Source organism: Penaeus monodon, chromosome 18 (genome assembly GCF_015228065.2).
Source record: "Penaeus monodon isolate SGIC_2016 chromosome 18, NSTDA_Pmon_1, whole genome shotgun sequence".
In the NCBI taxonomy this organism is placed as follows: Eukaryota; Metazoa; Arthropoda; class Malacostraca; order Decapoda; family Penaeidae; genus Penaeus; species Penaeus monodon.
Window position 1 is genome coordinate 19,371,212 of NC_051403.1, and position 5,344 is coordinate 19,376,555.

The following is a 5,344-nucleotide window of genomic DNA, read 5'->3' on the forward strand; positions in this document are numbered from 1 at the left end:
ACACTTACTTGAAATGAACGTCAAAGCTCTTAACCCATGTCATTGATTTTCTGATCGCGCCAGAGAGTAGCTGGGGCGAGCAGCTTGCAGAGGATCGTGGGACGAGACAGCCAGCCGCTACTGCCGCTACTCATATCTGTTCTTCACCATCTTTATAAGTGAATTTTTTGTTCTTTTTGATTATTATTAATATTGTTTGGTGGAGTTTTAGTGTTTATTGTTTTGTTTTTCTTTTTTTGTTATTGTGTGTTTTACGAAATTTTGTCTTGTTTATTTTTTTTTTGTTTTTTTTGTCATTGTTACTGGTTCATGTTTGCCACTATAACGACATGATGTGGTGCCTGGGGGTTTTAATGTCAGTTAGTCTCACTATCATTACCATCTCATGTGTCACCTTTACATGTCACTATCACGTTGATTACTCGTCTTCATATCAAAATGGCTGTTCACCATTATCAATATCCTTTTCACCATTAAAACGTTCTTCACTATCATTACAGGCATTTTCACCATTACATCACAGCATCTCACATCACTGTTCGTTCACAATCATATAGTAATTCACCATAATGATTACACAAATTCACTACAAATTCGCTTTTCACCATTATCACTATTGTTTCACATCTCACCATAGCGTCAACACATTTTCATAATAAATGTTCGTTTTCACTCTCACCACTGTTCGCTTTCACCATCGAAACACGTTTTCACCATCATCACCATTAATATCCACCAGTAAATCACACATCTTCACCATAATTGTTGTTTCATTTTCACCATCAGATAACATTCTCACCATCTTTGCTCCTCATCTTCACCATCAAAAACGCTCTCAACCATCATACCATTCCCATTATCTCATCAAAAAGCTCTCACCAGCATCACCATCAAAACGCTCTCACCATCATCACCATTCCTTCAAAATTATCAAAACGCTCTCACCATCATCACCATTCCTTCAGCATCACGCTTTCACCATCATCCATTCCGTCACCATCATCAAAATGCGCTCTCACATCATCATATTCCTTAATTCCTCATCCAATACGCTTTTCTCACCAATCATCACCCCAATTCCTTCACCATCACGTTCTCACATCACATCAATAATCGGTCTCAGGTCACGAGCACTTCGCTACATACCATTTTTTGAGTCACTTTACAACACTTTTAATTTACAAGAATGACGATAAGACCCCCCCCCAAAAAAAAAGCAATCGCCGTCAGAATAACAGAAGAAAAAGGAGAGGCAGAAGGAGAAGAATAAGCAAAAGGAGGCGGAGAAAGAAGAGGAAGAGGAGACGAGGACGAAGAAGAAGAAGAAAATAGAAGAAAAAAGAAGGAGGAAGGTGAGAAAAGAAGAAGAAAAATAGAACGAAAAAAGAAGAAGAAGAAGGAGAAGGAGGAAAAGAAAGAGAAGATTAGAAGTAAAGAAAAAAGATATCATAATAATAATTTAATAATAATAATAATGCTAATAATGGCATAATAATAATAATAAAATGATATAATAATAATAATAATAATGGTAATAATAATAATAATAAGAATAAGAAAAAAAGAAGAGAAAGAAAACAGAAGAAACGATGGAGAAGAATGTGAAATAGAGGAAGAGGAAGAGAATAAGAAGGGCAGGAGGAGAAGGAGTAAAGCAGTAAGAGAAGAAGATGGAGGAGTGGAAGAAAAATAAGAAAGAAAAAAAAATGGGAGAGAGGAGAAGAAGGGACGTAGAGGAGAAAGGAGAAGAGAAGACGAAGAAGGAGAGGTAGGAGAAAAGGGAGGAGAAACAGAGAAGTGGAGAAGAAGAACATGAAGAAGATGAAAAAGAAAAAGAAGATAAGGGAGAGGAGAAGGACGAGGAAGAGACGAAAGTAAAGGAGGAGGAAGAAGGGTAGAAGAAGAAGAGGAAGAAGAAGAAGAATGAGAAGAAGAAAAGAAAAGAAAAGAAAGAAGGAGGAGGAGGAGCAAGAGGAGGAGGAAGGAGAGGATGAGGAGGAAGAGGAAGAGGAGAAGGAGGAGGAGTAAAAGGAAGAAGAAGAATAGGAAGAAGAAGAAGAAGAAGAAGAAGAGAAGAAGAAGAAGAAGAAGAAGAAGAAGAAGAAGAAGAAGAAGAAGAAGAAGAAAAAGAAGAAGAAGAAGAAGAAGAAAAGGTGGAAGAGAAGAGTAAGTGGAGAGAGAGAAAAAAAAATAGAAAAAAATTCAAAGTCAAAGGCAAACGACAATAAAAATCAAGCAAAGCACAAGAACAAGAAAAGGGAAAAAGTCGGATCACATTTTCGAAGCTTTTCGACGTTCACAGTCACAACAGTCTGTTCTTTCTCTCTCTTTCTCTCTCTGTCTCTCTTTCTCTCTCTGTCTCTTTCTCTCTCTGTCTCTTTCTCTCTTTGTGTGTCTCTTCTCATTTTTTTTCTCCTCATAAATCCTCGTCATGTCTTGCAATAGTCACGCGCAGTCTGTTCTTCGCCCGAGTGAAAATAATACGGCTTTGCTCGAAATCTTGCTAAATATTGCTCTAAATCTAAATCTAAATCTCTAAATCTTGCTCTAAATTTGCTCTAAATGCTTGAATCTTTAGTGTAAGGGTAAGTTGTATTAATTGATATCCTCGAGAATAATCCATTGGGATTCGAGATCTGGAAGCTGTTTTTTTTTCCGTTGTAACACTATTATTGCAGCGTTTGGCTGGATAAGGTGTTGCAGTAGGCGTTGCAAGAATTACGTAATAGTTATGCCATTTCCTTTATTTGAAAAAGAAAAAGAAAAAGAAAAAAACTTTTTGAATGTCATGCAAAGAAATAATTGCGATTTTATTTATTACTATAGTTTTTTAAAACTTTATATTTTTTTTTTCTTTTTCTATTTTATATAGATACACACACACACACATACACACACACACACACACACACACACACACACACACACACACACACACACACACATATATATATATATATAAATTTTTTTTTTTTTTTTTTTTTTTTTTTTTTTTCTAATAAGATTTTTCGATTGTTTTTAAATAATCCCTCGTGTTATTTTTTTTTCTCACAATTTCCACTTTCCATACACGCTTATCCTAAACAATTAATATCAATCATTCTCTTTAATCCGATGAAGATATCATTCCAGACGATTTCACTTCCATTTCGCTGGAATGATAATTTGTAGAAATGATTACCCATAACTGTTATTATTTTTTGTTGTTACCAAATGTATTGCTTAATCTTTGAGTTTATCTATGTTATTTTTTTTATATTCAGTTTATATGGATTTTATATATATATATATATATATATATATATATATATATATATATATATATATATATGTCTGTGTGTGTGTGTGTGTGTGTGTGTGTGTGTGTGTGATAAAGATTTTATAGGCTTTGTTTATACGTACATGTGAGTTATTTTCAATTTCTGTTTAATTACTTTTGAAAACTGTTAGTTTGGGAAATATGATAATATAATGTGATTGTTTTTGGAAATATATTTTTTGGTTCAATTTTTTCTCTCCTCCCCCCTCCCCCTCCCCTTCCCCCTCCCCCTTCCCCCTCCCCTTCCCCCCTCCCCCAACCTTATTTGGGGACCCTATTTAAAATCATTTCCAATTATACTCCACCCACCTCTTCATCTTGGATTGACGTCATCACTCCCCCTCCTCCTCCTCCCCCTCCTCCCTACTCCATCATGACCCTGCTTCCTTCTACTTTTCTCCCTCTTCTCCACCTGCTCTCCCTCTCCATTCTCCATCGTCATCATTGACCTTCCCCTTCTTCCTCTTCCTCCCCCTCTCCTCCCTCCCCACCATCCTCACCATCGTCATCATTCCCCTTCCTCCCCCTCTCCCCCTCCGGTCTCTCTCTCCCAACGTCATCAGTGACCATCCTCCCCCCTCTCCTCCCTCTCCTCCCCTCCCTCCCCCTCCTCCACACTCCTCCAATGTCATCACTGACCCTCATCCCCCTCTCCTCCTCCCTCCTCCCCCCTTCTCCCTCCGACCTCTCACACTAATCCTTCTACTGATTGATGACTTTATGGCATTTGATTAGGACTGTGAGCAGAGGGAAGGGAGAGGGGAGGGATGGGAGGGAGGTGGGGAGGTATGGAGAGGGAGGGAGGGTGGGAGGGAAGGAAGTAGGGAGGGGGGAGAGGGGAGAAGGGAGAGGGAGGGAGGGAGGGGAAGGATAGGGGGAATGAAGGAAGGAAGGAGGTAGGAGAGAGAAGAGGAGAGAGGAGAGGAGAGGTGTGGGAAAAGGAAAGGAGAGAAAGAGAGAAAGAGGGACCGAGAGAGAGAGAGAGAGAGAGAGAGAGAGAGAGAGACGAGAGAGTGAAGAGAAGAGAGTTAAGAGAGAGTAGAGAGAGAGAGAGAGAGAGAGAGAGAGAGAGAGAGAGAGATAGAAGATACATACAAAGAGAGAAGGAAAGAGAGAAAGAGACAGGGAGAGAAAAAGAGAAAGAAAGAAAAAGACACAGACAGACAGAGACAGAAGCAGACAGGACGAGAAAGAGCGAGCGGGTGGCGAATAAGGGAAGAGAGGAAGCAAGGATAAAACAAGGGAATTACACCATAAGTCCTGGTGTGTTGGAGGGGGGGGGGGGGTGGGGGGGGGGAAGGGATGGGGGGGGGGGGAGTGGGGGAGGAAAAGGGGAAAAAAAAGATAAGGGGGGAGTAAGAGAAGATAAGGGGGAGCGAGAGAAGAGAGAGAGGGGGGAAGGAGAGAGAGAGGGAGAGGGGAGAAGGTATGGAGAGAGAGAGGGAGAGGGAGAGAGAGAGAGAGAGGAGAAAGAAAGGGGGAGAGGAGAGAGAGAGGAGAGAGAGGAGAGAGAGAGAGGAGAGGAGAAGAGAGAGAAGAGAGAGAGAGAGGGGAGAGAGAGGAGAGAGGAGGGGGAGAGAGAGAGTATGAGAGAGAGAGATTTATGAGAGGAGGAGAGGAGAGAGAGAGACGAGAGAGAGAGAGAGAGAGTAGAGAGAGAGAGAGGTATGAGGAGAGAGAGAGAGGGGGAGAGAGGAAAAAGAGAGAGGAAGAGAGAGGGAGAGAGAGAGGAGAGAGTATGAGAGAGAGAGAGGGGAAAAAGAGAGAGAGAGAGAGAGAGAGGAGAGAGAGAAGAAGAGAAGAGAGGAGGAGAGAGAAAGAGAAAAGAGAGAAAGGGGAAGGGGAGAGAAAGAAGAAGAGAGAGAGAGAGAGAGAGAGAGAGAGAGAGAAGGGTATGAAGAGGGGAGCGAGGAGAGAGAGAGGAGACGAGAAGAGAGAGAGAAGAGGAGAGAGGGGGGAAGAGAGGAGAGAGAGAGGGGAGAGAAGAGAGAGAGAGGAGAGAGAGGGGAAGAGGGGGAAGAGAGA